At 32.0% G+C, this 17,457-nt stretch overlaps 1 pseudogene; it reads right to left on the bottom strand.

The window, feature by feature from the left end:
* Positions 1 to 15,400: 15,400 nt before the first annotated feature.
* LOC149558955 (L-type lectin-domain containing receptor kinase IX.1-like) lies at positions 15,401 to 17,008 on the bottom strand (annotated as a pseudogene).
* Positions 17,009 to 17,457: the final 449 nt, after the last annotated feature.

The following is a 17,457-nucleotide window of genomic DNA, read 5'->3' as shown; positions in this document are numbered from 1 at the left end:
AAACGTCCAATTTTGCGTGTAACATCGTGAGTTTTTTTCTCTAATATTATGATCCGGAATTTCCTAGAACACAAGAGCACTTAAAGGAGCTGAGGTCCCTCTCTTTTGATCAAAATAGAAGATGAATCTTTTTTTTAAAGATTAGGACATTGGGTGATCACTACAACATGAAGGGGGGTTTTAAGATAATATTGGAGATAATTTTTGAGTAAATTGTTGTAAATGGAGACAAAAAAAAGATTTGTATTGTCTTAAGTATTGTCTTTAAGTAAGTGTCTTAGACTATTGTCTTAGAAAGACAATAAGGAACAACACTATTATTGGGTCTTAGAGATGATTTTAGTATTTTCTTTATAGAAAAATCTTTAATCTCGCTTATTTTCTTCTTGAAAATAGTTAGAGAAAAGATGGTATGAAAATAATAAGTTCTATATCTATAACTCATTAATTCTATAAAGTTGGAGGTAATTAATTAATTCATGTTAAGGCATGATGGATTTGAACCACCATCCCTTGCTTGTAATGCAGGGGCTCATCCATTGAGCTAGCACCTTTTAAAATAAGGAAAAATAATAGTCTAAGGTTTTACAAACAAGAGATACAAGAAGGGAGAAGGGTAGACTGATTCAATGAGTAGGAACATTGATGATGACTTGAGACTTGCATGTGGATAGATGGTGATAGGCTTTGGTAGCTTTACATCTTGCACTCAAGATTGCATGCTCATCACATAGATGTTGAAACAAATTAGATGGAATTTAAACTTGTTTTAATTGTAAACTTTAATACATGGTTTCAAATGTAATATAATATAATATAATATAATATAGCTTGCATTCATGAAGCTACTAAAAATTTACCATGATGGAAGGACAAATGAGCCTCTTGGAATAGGAAAGGTTCATGCTGCAGAACACTAGGGATGAAACTATAGTTGTTTCACTAGCAACATCTAAGCTAGGATCCTGCCTATCAATTTTATATGTAGTTCTAATAGAATCCATATTCCCTAGCCTCTACAGACATTTATGGTCATTGTAGGGATCACCGGCTTGCATAATTTAAGGCAAGTCTCAATAATGTATATACCTACTTGAGATAGATATAGTGATTCATGACTAAAAGCATTAACACAGTTTAAACTTTATACCTAAACAAATATAGTGCTTAGGTGAGCAGTAGTCTTGAGAAGATATTTTATGGCCCTAGCATATGGAAGTCTTTTCATTGGAGAGCTCACTACCATGAATCTACCAAATTCCAAATAGCTCCAAGAGAGCATTGAGCTATTTAAGTTAAAATTGGGCATAGATTATTGAGCTAGAAGAGGAGACATTCTTGGGCACTAAGGCTTGACATAACTTTGAAAGTTGGTCGACGGGGTTAATGGGGTGTGATGGAAGGATTGTGATACTTAGACACTATTTTTTCTAGATAGATCAAAATAAGCTTGGGTCAGTGATATTTCTCATTGATTGGGAATGCCATGAGGAATATTTATCACATCTCTCCTTAAGGAATGATGGTCTCCCATGTAATGAGAAGCTCCATGGTGAAAATTGAATTATTCTATTTAAATAGAAATATATGAGAAAAGAATAGACTCACTGAAAGAAATATTGGAAGATTAAGGACTCATTGGTTTTTCCTATATTCTAAAAAAAAATTAAGTGGAAAGAAAATTTAAACTTATTTGCATAAGAAATGATGGCAAGTCAAGGTCCTGCCTAAATGATCTACACAAAATTTACTTAGACCTTGTAAAGTCTAGTTGGCAACTATAAGTATTTGAACATTAAACAAAATTTCCCCTTTTTTTATTGACAAACCACTAGTTATGAAAATAAGAGGAAAGGTCAAAGAACCATACAATGTGGTTTGAGATTTGTCTCATACTTTATTCATGTGATAATTCTATAAGAGGTTCTTCTTGCAACCACCTGTACCATGTGCTTCCCTTCAACATATTAAAGCCAAGTCAAGTAATGACCAAACTTTGTGTCAAGAGTTTGTCTTACCATTGGCTTGAACAATATGGTATTCATGCTTTCAATAATGATTATGACACAAAATGTGAATGGGATATAAGTAAAATGCATAAATGTTTTATTGATCAAATACTACAATCTACAGTAAAATACAAGCTCACCATGCTTAACTAACCAAGGCAGACTATTGTCTAGCATACAGATGTCTATCTAGTATGTAGAGTTAAGGCTTTCAAAATTCAATAGTTGACCTTCCAACAAATGGTGCAAATATGCTACTGCAGAATTTGTCTTCAACCAAGCTTTAAACTTGGATATCCAAATAAACAAAGCCATCATAGTAGCTAAAAATTAAAAAAACATGAAATTCAAGGAAGTAATTACCATAGCTTGATTCAATACAACCAAAAATTTGCGAAAGAAGTAGTCATCAATAATTATATATAGTTACAAAACAATAAGAATTGATTTTAAATGGTTTGAGTGTTAAAGTCAATTTTTTCAGTTTCTCTTAGTTGACTGTATAGGTTATGCTAAGCATACCAAGGCTATCATGTTATATTTTTTTTTTAATGTATTTGTACTCCAAGTTTAGAAAATATGAATTGTTGGATCTTAATTTAATTCCTAATCCAAGCTTGGTATTTTGGAAATGATTGTTTGATTCCATTTTCTTTTAGAAAGTCTTCCATTGAACTTTCTTGTGTCATAACTTTGTGGACAATGTGTTGGTCTAGGTATTCTCTGTTGAAATCTCTTCTGTCATGTTGTTTTGGGCAATACATTGATCCAAGCATTCTATGCTCATTCTCCAAATCTTTCTTAGCAATTGATGTCTTTTCTACCTAATCTTTAGAATTTTTTGTGTCACTTTAAGATGTCCAAACTTATAAAATAGCATATCTATGCCAATTTTTAAAATAGATATTTGACTAATAGCATAATATCAAGTAGATCTTTCTTTCTACTTGGTTTTGCTATCATTCCCCCTACACAACACGCAGTGGATTCACAACAATAAAATAAGCTTCTCTAACTATGGACAAGATGGGCCAGCCAATGATAACATACAATCAGCCTGTTGTGTTTAACTGTCATACAAATAATCAAAAAGAACATAAGTACATTTCAAAAATGAACTATTAAGTTGTTTTAGGACCATAAAATGCATTTTTTTATGTAAAATAACATTAAATGTTTTACACATTCTTTTGAAATCTTTGGACACGAGTTTCCTACGAAAGAGCATGATCTTTCCAGCATATGGAGCAACCATATGGGCTACTATTCTATCTCCTATTTTTTCCTATAATGGGACCCCAAATACATGGATCCAAGGGGTTTCTAGATTTCTCTATCGATATATATTAAGAGAAGAAAAGAAATCTAGCCTTTATGGATTTGTCATAAATCATAATATGGTCATCTATAAGGAAATGCCTCTAAATTAAATCTTTCTCAATTTTTCTAGAATTTAAAATTTGCCTTCTTTATTAACAAATTATTATATTGTAAAACCCTCTTAGCAATATCATAATTTGACTTTCTATGGAAAAATTTTCCTCATTATCAATGATTAAGTTCTTGTAATTCAATTGACATGTAGTTTCTTCTCCTTTGCACAGGTTGCTAGGATCCTTTTACTTACAAGAATTCTTTCCTTTTCTTTAGTTTCTTCTATGCTATTACTTTAAAAGCCTTTTTTGATCTTGATGGAGCCTACTTTTTTACACAATTAGAGCTCCCATCTTAGCACAATGATTCAAATTATTAAAAATATTGAACATTAAGCATGGAAAAAACATCAAATGTAGAAATGATTCATGAAGTTATGATGCAGGTGCATCATAAGGACATCTTAAGAAGTCTAGGAATGGAATTGAAGATAATGCATACAACATTGAACTTTAAATTGGATGAAATTTTACTTGTAGGTACTTGTGATAACATGTAAAATGAGGGAAGACTTGACAAAAATCATGGCTATAGTGTTGTTCAAGATCGCATGGTTCTTGCAAATGTTAATGGAAGCTTAGGGGCATACCAATTTAGTTGTATTAATGAGGAAGGACAAATGGAATTAGTAGGACTTCTGATGGAAATTTTAATATCATAGAAACTAGAATTACACATATTGTAAATAAATATTATTTTCTATGTGTTAAGCTTTACAGTCTCAGACAATAGGAGTATTTAACATGGTTGACTTGTAAGTATATGTGCACTCTTGTGAAGAGAAAAAATCCAGTATATGACATGTGGAGTCAAGAGGGCATGAAGAGGAAATCAAGAATAGTAGAAAAAACATATTCATAGGCTGGCAACAGTTTAATAGTTCCAATAATGTCATGCTCTCTATGCAATGATATCAAGCAACGTATAATTCTTGGTGGAAATTCTTGTGGATATTGTAATGAAGTACAAACTAATTGTGAAACACATGGGCTTCTCGTTTGATATTCCATTTTAGTCTTTATGAAGGCAGGTGGGCATGGTGCACAAGACGGTGGATAACATAGAAGTGGAGTTGTTTCTACAAAACGTAAAATGCCTCGTTAGTTTGTTCTCTCTAGATAACTAACTGATTTTATGATTCAGCATTTCCTAGAAAACACATAGAAGTTAAGCATTTCTTGCAGTTGGTCGGATGATTCCATTTTGTCCTACCAATGAACAAACAGGCCTCTCCGTGTTGCGTTAAATTTCATTATTGTTTTGTGAAGGATAAGCCCTGGGAAATTGCTAGTCATGATGAATCTTCGATGAAACGCATCGAGGTCTTCGTTGACGTTGACATATCATGAAGAGCGTGCAAGAGAAATATTTTCGATGTCATCCGCAACAGAATTTTTTGTGGAATGCCTTTGGGCATTACTAAAGAAACACATCGAATACATTGAAATTCTCGGCGGTTTTTGTTGCAATGTTCCGCAAGTTTAGTCTTTTCAAGGCGAATAGGCATGGCCCACATAATGCCGGATATCATAAACGTCCAATTTTTTGTATAACATCGTGAGTTTGTTTTCTCTAATATTATGATCCAAAATTTCCTAGAAAACAAGAGCACTTAAAGGAGCTGAGGTCCCTCTCTTTTGATCAAAATAGAAGATGAATCTTTTTTTTAAAGATTAGGACATTGGGTGATCACTACAACATGAAGGGGTGTTTTAAGATAATATTGGAGATAATTTTTGAGTAAATTGTTGTAAATGGAGACAAAAAAAAAGTTGTGTATTGTCTTAAGTATTGTCTTTAAGTGAGTGTCTTAGACTATTGTCTTAGAAAAACATTAAGGAACAACACTATTATTGTGTCTTAGAGATGATTTTATTACTTTTTCTTTATAGAAACGTCTTTAATCTCGCTTATTTTCTTCTTGAAAATAGTTAGAGAAAATATGGTATGAAAATAATAAGTTCTATATATATATATATATATATATATATATATATATATATATATATATATATATTGCAATGTAATTAATTAATTCATGTTAAGGCATGATGGATTTGAACCACCATCCCTTGCTTGTAATGCAGGGGCTCATCCATTGAGCTAGCACCTTTTAAAATAAGGAAAAATAATAGTCTAAGGTTTTACAAATAAGAGATACAAGAAGGGAGGAAGGCAGACTGATTGAATGAGTAGGAACATTGATGATGATTTGAGACTTGCATGTGGATAGATGGTGATAGGCTTTGGTAGCTTTACATCTTGTACTCAAGATTGCATGCTCATCACATAGATGTTGAAACAAATTAGATGGAACTTAAACTTGTTTTAATTGTAAACTTTAATACATGGTTTCAAATGTAATATAATATAATAGAATATAATATAGCTTGCATTCATGAAGCTACTAAAAAATTACAATGATGGAAGGACAAATGAGCCTCCTGGAATAGGAAAGGTTCATGCTGCAGAACACTATGGATGAAACTACAGTTGTTTCACTAGCAACATCTAAGCTAGGATCCTGCCTATCAATTTTATATGTAGTTCTAATAGAATCCATATTCCCTAGCCTCTACAGACATTTATGGTCATTGTAGGGATCACCGGCTTGCATAATTTAAGGCAAGTCTCAATAATGTATATACCCACTTGAGATAGAGATAGTGATTCATGACTAAAAGCATTCACACAGTTTAACCTTTATACCTAAACAAATATAGTGCTTAGGTGAGCAGTAGTCTTGAGAAGATATTTTATGGCCCTAGCATATGGAAGTCTTTTCATTGGAGAGCTCACTACCATGAATCTACCAAATTCCAGATAGGTCCAAGAGATCATTAAGCTATTTAAGTTAAAATTGGGCATAGATTATTGAGCTAGAAGAGGAGACATTCTTGGGCACAAAGGCTTGACATAACTTTGAAAGTTGGTTGACGGGGTTAATGGGGTGTGATGGAAGGATTGTGATACTTAGACACTATTTTTTCTAGATAGATTAGAATAAGCTTGGGTCAGTGCTATTTCTCAATGATTGGGAATGCCATTAGGAATATTTATCACATATCTCCTTAAGGAATGATGGTCTCCCATGTAATGAGAAGCTCCATGTTGAAAATTGAATTATTCTATTTAAATAGAAATATATGAGAAAAGAATAGACTCACTGAAAGAAATATTGGAAGATTAAGGACTCATTGGTTTTTCCTATATTCTAAAAAAAAATTAAGTGGAAAGAAAATTTAAACTTATTTGCATAAGAAATGATGGCAAGTCAAGGTCCTCCCTAAATGATCTACACAAAGTTTGCTTAGACCTTGTAAAGTCTAGTTGGCAACTATTAGTATTTAAACATTAAACCAAATTTCCCCTTTTTTTATTGATGAACCACTAGTTATGAAAATAAGAGGAAAGGTCAAAGAACCATACAATGTGGTTTGAGATTTGTCTCATACTTTATTCATGTGATAATTCTATAAGAGGTTCTTCTTGCAACCACATGTACCATGTGCTTCCCTGCAACATATTAAAGCCAAGTCAAGTAATGACCAAACTTTGTGTCAAGAGTTTGTCTTACCATTGGCTTGAACAATATGGTATTCTTGCTTTCAATAATGATTATGACACAAAATGTGAATGGGATATAAGTAAAATTCATAAATGTTTTGTTGATCAAATGCTACAATCTACAGTAAAATACAAGCTCACCATGCTTAACTAACCAAGGCAGACTATTGTCTAGCATACAGATGTCTATCTAGTATGTAGAGTTAAGGCTTTCAAAATTCAATAGTTGACCTTCCAACAAATGGTGTAAACATGCTATGGAAAAATTGTCGTCATTATCAATGATTAAGTTCTTGTAATTCAATTGACATGCATTTTCTTCTCCTTTGCATAGGTTGCTAGGATCATTTTACTTACAAGAATTCTTTTCTTTTCTTTAGTTTCTTCTATGCTATTACTTTAAAAGCTTTTTTTGATCTTGATGGAGCCTACTTTTTTACACAATTAGAGCTGCCATCTTAGCACAATGACTCAAATTATTAAAAAAATTGAACATTAAGCATGGAAAAAACATCAAATGTAGAAATGATTCATGAAGTTATGATGTAGGTGCATCATAAGGACATCTTAAGAAATGTAGGAATGGAATTGAGGATGATGCATACATCATTGAACTTTAAACTGGATGAAATTTTACTTGTAGGTACTTGTGATAACATGTAAAATGAGGGAAGACTTGACAAGAATCATGGCTATAGTGTTGTTCAAGATCGCATGGTTCTTGCAAATGTTAATGGAAGCTTAGGGGTATACCAATTTAGTTGTATTAATGAGGAAGGACAAATGGAATTAGTAGGACCTCTGATGGAAATTGTAATATCATAGAAACTAGGATTACACATATTGTAAATAAAGATTATTTTCTATGTGTTAAGCTTTACAGTCTCAGACAATAGGAGTATTTAACATGCTTGACTTGTAAGTATATGTGCACTCTTGTGAAGAGAAACAAGCCTGTATATGACATGTGGAGTCAAGAGGGCATGAAGAGGAAATCAAGAATAGTAGCAGAAACATATTCATAGGCTGGCAACAGTATAATAGTTCCAATAATGTCATGCTCTATATGAAATGATTTCATAAAACATATCAATTAATAAAAGGATAGCTCCATTGATGTCTACCACCTACAACACTTAGAAGCTCATGGCAATAGCTGAGTTATATCTTTGTCAAACATACAAGCTCCCACCTACACCTTTACTTTGAATGTCTTAGACTAAGTTATTATATCTTTACTCATTTAGCTTAGGATTTAGCAGTATAATACTTCCAGTGTCATGCTGTATATGCAATGATTTCATAAAACGTATCAGTTGAGAAAAGAACAACTCCATTGATGTCTACTAGCTACAACACTCAAAAGCCCATGCCAATAACATAGTCATATCTTTGTCAAACACACAAGCTCAATTATTATATCTTTACTCATTTAGCTTAGGACATAAATATTTAATTTAAACCAGACTAATCTAAGTCGTCTAAGGATTATTAAAATTATCTACATTTATTTATCCAAATTACAAAAATTATCAATAATTAGAAATAATTTACAAATAAACAATTTTAAAAAAATTAATCATTTAATGACAAATGAAAATCTATTTTTAATTTTATTTTGAGGCAATATAAGACAAGAGGAAACCTATTTTTTAGTTTGTTTGTTGTTCCATTTGTAATTTAAGGTCCCCAATGCTACTTTTATCCCTTGCCATTGTAAGAATAGGGCCCCAAAATGTGAGAAATTCTAAATCTAGAAACAAAAATGTACTCATTGAGTGAGTTGAGAAAATGTCAACATGCATGCAAAAAATTTTGATAGACGATTGATGTTGGAAAATATTTATTGGCAAAATGCACAAAATCGAATTATAATAGACTCAAAATTTTCCATGTTTGTAAATATTTTGATGTTGTATACTAGGAAAAAAAAATTAAAAAACAAATCTTAAGCAATTCCAAATCAAAATCCATTCCAACCAATGAAGAAATGGCAGTTTAAAATTATTAACACATTGTAATGTTTTTTTTATTGCCCAGGCTAGAGTGGATGGGAATGATAAAATAGACAACTGAAATGCAAGGACAATGTAAGATTCCTTAATACTTTTTAAATATGACATTTAATACTATAGTTACAACTGTCGTGGGTGAATGCCTTTCCATTTATAGTTCCAGATTGTTCCTAAATTTCTCGTGAATTGTTGTAGACCTTTTGGATCTATTCTAGAGTCTATGATGATTTTTAAGTTCCTTGCAAACAAAAGTGAAGATTGATTTGATATTTGTTTTTCCTTTTGGGGTCACTATCAAAAGTTATCTGTAATTTTTTGTTGTCATCAAATTTGTGAGTTTTTGACAGATTATTGAAATACAATTTTGTAGATAAATTTGTGCAAGGTTTTCTCCCCCTTCCACATTGAGATTGTGTGTTAAGTTGTACAAATATTAGGTTTTTTAAGGATATTTACTGTAGTAGAGCTTAAATCTGGTATGATTTCCCCCATTTCATAGTGCAGTCTTTAGATTTTATGAGAAAGAAGAGGTGATTGCATTAGTTTTTCTATGATTAGAATTCTTAAGTCATTGGTTTCTGTTATTTAAATTTCAAAAATGAAGATTTTGTTATTCTATTTGTGGTGGCTATTTCTTTCATGCCACTCCAAAATTATTCAACCATCAGGATAACTATTACACGATGTTGTAGTTTTCCATTTATTTAAACTCTTTTTTCTGTTATTGTCTGTCTTAGTATCTACAGGTTTGGTGATGTATAGGGTATTTTTTTTTGGTGGCAAGCAAGTTTATATATATTGTGATTTCTCCATTTAAAAATTTCTCATCTTTTCAAATGTATTGCACTGTATCATATTTGTGAGCAGGAGAAAGATTTTAGATTTGTAATAATAGAGTAAGGATGAATGTATTAGAAGAGTTGATTAAGTGCATAGGTATATGCAATGACCAATGGAGGATTCACTACCTAGTTGGAACATCATGGAGTTGAACATTAACCATCCAATGTGGAGTGCATCATCTAGAATTCGTCATACAGCTTAAAAGGTGTGATACAATGACAATCACTCTTTGTTATTTGTATTTGGATATCTCACATGGAAGAGAAAATACTCTAGACCAATATGGTGCTCTTGATATTTTGATGCTAATCTTGTTTACTCTTTTAACATTTAAAACACATATGATACACATATAATACTAAGCACCTCGTCCTTATATGATATAATATAAAATTTCACCAAATATTGCTCACTTCACAACATTTGACTAAATATCTTTAAACCCTCCCAAATAATAATCCACTCATCTTGCCAAACTGTAATCTTGGGACACTAGATGGGAAAGTGTTTTCGATATCAAGCGATATGGCATTCTTAGTGGAAATCCTCGTGGATATTCTAACAAAGTACAAAACTGACATTGAAATTCATGAGCTTCTTGTTTGATATTACATTTTAGTCTTTTTGAAGGCAGACAGGCATGGTGCAGAAGATGGTGGTTAGCATATAAGTCGAGTCATTTTTATAAAACGTTAAATTGCTTGTTAGTTTGTTGTCTCTATTTTACTTACTGATTTTATGATTTTGCATTCCCTAAAAACACACATAGAAGTTGAGCATTTCTTAATGCAGTCGGTTGGGTGATTACATTTTGACATACCAACGAACACATAGGCCTCTCTGCGTTGCATTAAGTTTCATTATTGTTTTTTTACCGATAAGACCTAGGAAATTGTTGGTGATGATGAAACCTCGACGACACGCAGCTTCCATCAAGGCCTCGGTTGAGATATGAAGAGGGTGCAAGAGAAAGATTTTCGATGTCATCCGCTACGGTATTTGTTGTGGAATTCCTTTGGCCATTACAAACGAAAAACATCAAACAGGTTGAAACTCTCGGGGGTTCTTGTTGTGATGTTCCACGAGTTCAATCTTTTTCGAGGCAAATAGGCATGGTCCACAAATGCCAGATATCATAGACATGCATTTTTTTGTATAGTATTTTAATGCCTCGTCAGTTTGTTTTCTCTAAGTGGCGTTAATTAAGTCGAGAGGCTTCTACAATGGGAGCACATTTTGTTGTAAACAATCTAACATTTTGAAAAAAATTGATAGGTAGTTGAACAATTATACCACGTCCTTTATTGAAATTCCATTCGGACTTGACCAGCAATGCTTAACACTAACGCTTCGCATTCCCTCATTAACCACACTGTATTTTTGGTTTGAACGCTTCGATATTTCCAAACACTAAACACGCGTCCTGCGAGTCCGTAATTGCAAACATCAAGTCTAGTCGGGTCGTCATCAAATAACAGTTTATTGCTAACAGTGTGAAGACACATTTAGACATTTCTAAATATATTTCGTCATCATTCACTCGAGCAAGAAGAAAGCCAATAATTTGTTATGAAAAGAAAACCAAATGTCTTTCCTTATGCTCCATTTTTACGCGTTACATGTTTTCAATTCTTTGAAGTTGAACCATCACACATCAACATTATATATGGCAAGAGCCTATTTTCTTTTTTATTCAACATTGTATTGAACAACAGGATCAATATTCTGATTTCAATTCAACATTGGATTGAGTAATAGGATCAATATTATGACTTCTATTCAACATTAGATTGAGCAACAGGATCATTATTCTGAGTATGTATTTTTATGTGTTTTGATTTCTTGTATTTTTGAAACTTTTACTTTGTTGTTTTTTCTTATTTTCAAAGCTCTATAATTTCCTTAATTTTTCTTCGAAACCTTGATAGAATAGAAATTCTTCTCAATTAGAAACATTGTAGATTTGTATTTCTTCCATTTTAGAAACTTTTATTGTGTAGTTTTTTCCTATTTTGAAATCTGCATAGTTTCCTTAAATTTTCTTAGAAACTTTGTTATACTAGAAATTCTACTCAATTGCAGATTTCTTTCTATTTCTTTCTCTTCATTGAAAACATTAGATTTTTAGAATTTAGATATTATAGTATTAATTAATCTGACTTCTTCATTAGATTATTTGAATCAATGATTATATTCCTCTATCTATTATTAAAATAACATTACATAGCTATTTTAAAATAACATTAATAATGGTAATTGTTTGCAATTTTTATAATTATATGTTTTAATTTTTAATTTTTATTAATGAGTAGTAATCTTTTTAATAGATAGATCAATTTTAATATATAAAATTTTAGATTATACTATTTTTCATGTTATATTGTTAAAATTCAGATATGCTCTCAAATTATTGATATTAGAAAAACTTTTAAATTTGTTTAGATTTATTTACTATGTGAATTAATAATAATAATTGTTTGCAATTTTTTATAATTATATGTTTTACAATTTTAAAAATTTATTTAAATAAATAATTTTTTCTTGAGAAATATATTAGTATAAAATTATGATTTAGTTAAACTAATATTCAAAATATTTTAACAAGAATAAAAAATGTAGTAGTAGGTGGGTTCAACGTTGTTTTTAGATTTGATCTTGTAAGATTTTAAATCTTTATATAAGTGTTGCATTCTATCAACTATCATCATCGTGTTGAAGAGTAGTTGATAGATTTTAGATCAACTAATTATATAGTATGGGTCATGTGAACTATTATCATGATGTTAAATAAAAGTAGATGAGATTTAATCAATTATAGCTCCTACAAACTGTTATTAATATTTTCAACAAAAGTAGAATAATTTTTAAGCAACTAATTATATGCTATAGGTCCTATGAAATATTATTGTACTATTAAATTAAAGTAGATGGATTTGAGATTAGCTAATTATACTATTATAGGTTTTATCAACTACTATCATGATATTAAATAGTAGTCGAATAATTTAGATAAGCTCATTATACATCATGAAACAATTTAAATCTAATACTTTAAGGAAACTCTCTAATAAAAATAGGAGTTGTTTTTTTAAGAAATAGAAAATTGATTTGAAACCAATCCATTATATAGTTTATCAAACATCCAAGTTCAGATAAATAAACATAGATACACATGTACAATTATAATTAATTTATATATTTATAATGCATGATACATTAATTTTTATTAATGAGTAGTAATCTTTTTAATAGATAGATACTTTTTAATATATAAAATTTTAGATTATACTATTTTTCATGTTATATTGATTAATCAATATTATTGTATTGTTGTTATGCATCTTTTGAGAATAGACTTATGGGAAAATAATTTTTTATTGCATGATAATAAAAGAAAGTTTAAAATTATAGGTATCATTTAGTTATGTATTTTTAAAGAACAAAATTTATGAAAAAATAATTCTTAAAAACTTTGTTAGAATAGAAACTACATGGTATCTGCCTTGTCTTGTGATGTATGTAAGAAGTAGGTCCTAGCCCTTCATATAATCTCTAACATTTTGTTCAAATTTTCTCAAATTTATAAATTTCAACCTTATATTAAAATAGATTAGAAAAGTTCAATTAGATCTATCAACTAAGTCTGAAAGATTAATACACATTTAAATGAAATGATGCATCAGGGAATTTAAATTTTATATTTAAGAATGTCTTTTAATTTTTATAAATTTTATTCTACTTATAAATATCAATTTTAACGTCTATCAAAATATGAAGAATATAAAAAACAATATTTCATGAAATGTTATCTATTTTCTCCTTAATATTTGAAGTTAGGTTTTACTATTAAATTTTTAAGTCAAAGATTAGAACATTATATAAATAATATTAAGAAGATATAAGTTTTTTGTTAAAAGAAATTAAATGCGTAGAATTATGTCAATAAGAAAGAATCAAACAAATCTTCTTCTCTTTCAAATACCAATTTATTGCTATATATGCATAGCTTAATTCTTTTCATTTTGATACTGACCATTTTTTATCCTTACATTATAGATATCAGAAAAAAAATTAACTATGGATGCTCAACAAAATAATTCTAAGAACACTATCACAAGCCCACTTCTTCCAAATGACTTGGTCCAATGAAGCCAAATTGTTCAAACTTATTTAGCTAGATTGGGAACAATGATTTCTGAGTCTTGTGAAAAAATTACCGATGAAATTCATAATGCGAGCTTTCATGTTCGAGGTGTCCAAGATTCTCAAATCTTGCAGATGGGACAATATACAAAGGAAATTCATGATGCATGGAAGAAATCATTTGGGTTCTTTGAATTTATGAAATACATCTGCTATGATGAAGAGCACATGGATGGCGAAAATAACCTTTTCGTCATTGATGAATTCCACATGTTTTTGCATCACTATAATGAAATCTAGGACTCATATTATTTGACATTATCAATTTTTTTTATTAATTTGTCTGTTCGACTTATCAATTTTGATGAACGTATGTTATTTTTCCTTTGTCTTAAATAAATTTAGTATTATACATACAAGACTATTTGGTATTTAGTATATTTGTAGATCTTATCTACACAAAAAAGTTCCTCCTATATGTATTTGTGAATTGTTAAACTATTAATTAGAAATGAATAAATATCTATCTTATCTAAAGTGCAATGCCACTAAATTAATGTGATATTTTAAACCAATTTTATAAAAAATAATTTACTAAATCTATTATTTTTTCATTGTTTGGTTACAAATTTATTTCATAGAAATGAATAAATCAAGTATGAATTTCCAATCGGATGAAGAAAGAAGACAATACCAAATGGAGCAACAAAGAGCATACCAGAGAGAATACCAGAGAGAGTATTGTAGATGATGACAAGAACACATGACACAAGCTGAAAGAGAAGAAGAAAGAAGAAGGAAAAATGAAGTCCGACAACTAAAATATGCTAGAAGAAGGGCAGGATTGCTAATACAAGAATTGGAATTACAAAATAGGGATAGAATTACTCGTGAACGAACATCCGATGAAGTATCTCATTTTGAAACACAAGGGAGACATGAAGTTGATTTTGAATCAAGTGAGAGGTACAATCAAGCATTACCTGTATTTGTGGAAATGAGTCACCAGAATGAAAATTCAAGAACAACAGAGCGTGTTCCTGATCCTGAAACACCTCATCCTATAAGAAAAAATAGGATAAATTTAGGTGGACGAGGCACCAGAGAAAATATACAAAACGCAACTGTATTTCTTAAGGATAATTTCTATAGATCCCAAATGTAGTTTCGACAACAACTGGATAGCTTGAAAATGCCACAGATGTGTTATATTTTTTAGGAATGCTATCTATGAATGAAAGTGGTCCGTACATCAGAAGGTCCAGTATGCAATAGATGTTGACAAGAAAAGGGAAACAATCGTGTTCTTCAAGGCTGTGATCAATTGGCTGCCTTCTGTAGGCAATTTCTAGTGTAACCGCCCCAAAGCTGTACACGTTAGCTTTTGGACTAGTTTTCCCTGTTATGTAGCACTCTGGAGCAACATCGCGTGCCTGCCACCATGGTCATATGGGAAGCCTCCTGGTCACGTTCCATCAGTCTCGCCAAACCAAAATCACCCAACTTGGCATTGAAATCAGAATCCAACATTACGTTGCTTGCCTTCACGTCTCGATGAACGACACGCTGGTCCCACTCTTCGTGGAGATAAACAAGAGCAGAGGCAATGTCACAGGCGATACTATATCTTCGGCTTCAATCCAGCGTATCCTCCTCTTCCCCAAAAATGTGTTTATCCAGACTCCCATTTGGCAAGTACTCGTAGAACAGAAGTAACTCTCCCTTTTCGTGGCACAATCCTAAAAGCCGCACAAGATTACGGTGTCTCAACCTGCTGATTGTTTGAACTTCGGAGACATACTCCTTTCTTCCTTGTCTCGATCCTTGAGCTATTCTTTTCACAGCCAGCGCCTCCCCGGTGCCGGGCAGGATTCCTTTGTAAACGCTGCCGAAGCCGCCTTGTCCAAGCTTTTCTTTCTCGCAAAAATTTCCTGTCGCGACATTGAGCTCGGCATAGGAAAAGCTTCAGGAGCCATGAGAACATTATTCGTCCAGCTTTGGATCTCTCTCTTCGCTAGCCTTACCTTCTCTTCCCCTTTTTCTGAAATACTGCCACCAGCGAACAACTATGAAGCCACATAGGACCACAACAACGAAGAACACGCATATCAAATAAACTTTCACAGAAAATCTGTTTGCATTGCCATTTCTAAGTAATTCACCAGGAGGTCCGACTTCCCATGAATATTCAGAAGTAAAATTCCAAACTTTTACGGTGTTTGTCACTGTGTACTCTCCAATGGCAGCCGAGAAGCCAATCTTGATGTACTCTGGTAGACAGTTGCTCAGATCTATTGTGTGGTTAAATAGAGGGATTTTGGGTTTAGAAGAATTATACCAGAGAAAGAAGTGCAGAACCTTTTCTATACCGTCATAAACCACCCAAGCATCCCATGTTGCGTTTGTGAGATTTTGGTGTCTAGAGCGATTAAATAGATTGGATGTATTGAGCGGAAAAATGAACTTTGAGAAAATGCTATTGACGTCGATCTCAACATGATTGTCATCAGGATTGCAATCGTTGTTGTATGTATCAAACTCCATAGCAACCATCTGATAAGATGATTGTTTAAAGCTTTCCTCATTAAATAAGCCAAGAAATCCACCATAAGCATCCTCTGGTGGTTCCAGCTCGAATGGTGCCATCAAGAGCGCAAGTCCATCTCCATGTTTATCATATATTTCGTTGTTGAGATCAATATTGAATTGAAAGTAAGTTGAAAAATTGGCCAGAGCCCCAGTAGACCTATTCCATAGCGGGATACGGTCAGTATAATACGCCAAGCCAGAACTTTTCTTTAGGTTCCCTGATGCTTCATTTCGTGTAAGCTGCAGGGCTCCTTGATTACTCTCTTGATATGTGGCATCATTTTTCCTTTCTATACCTATAAGAGGAGGGAAGCTAAAAGTAACGTTTCCTGCATGCGATGATAATATGAAAAGAGCAACACAAGTTAAGAAAAGGAAGGCCCGTGTAGGGTGAGTGAATTTAGCCATCCTAATATGTGATTTAGAGGGTCTCTGAGGGTAATTTGTTAGCAATTATATTTTGTAGTGCCTTTCAAATGAAGAAGGCTATTGGAATTGTTCAGCCGATTCCGTTTCGAGATAGGAACGAACACATAGGCTTCTCTCTTCATTATTATCTTACAGGATTAGGACCTGCCAATTCTTTAGTCGGGATGGACCTTCGATGGCCCGCAGGTTTCATCGAGCTCTTCATGGACGTAGGGAGCAGAGCCCAAGAAAACTCTTTTTGATATCAAGCAACGTATAATTCTTGGTGGAAATCCTTGTGGATATTCTAACCAAGTACAAACTAATTGTGAAATACATGGGCTTCTCGTTTGATATTCCATTTCAGTCTTTATGAAGGCAGGCGGGCATGGTGCACAAGACGGTGGATAGCATATAAGTGGAGTTGTTTCTACAAAATGTTAAATGCC

Source organism: Cupressus sempervirens, chromosome 5, assembly GCF_028749045.1.
Source record: "Cupressus sempervirens isolate cs-2001-9-10 chromosome 5, ASM2874904v1, whole genome shotgun sequence".
Taxonomy (NCBI): Eukaryota; Viridiplantae; Streptophyta; class Pinopsida; order Cupressales; family Cupressaceae; genus Cupressus; species Cupressus sempervirens.
The sequence above is the reverse complement of the archived record's forward strand: the minus strand, read 5'-3'. Positions and strand labels throughout refer to the sequence as shown.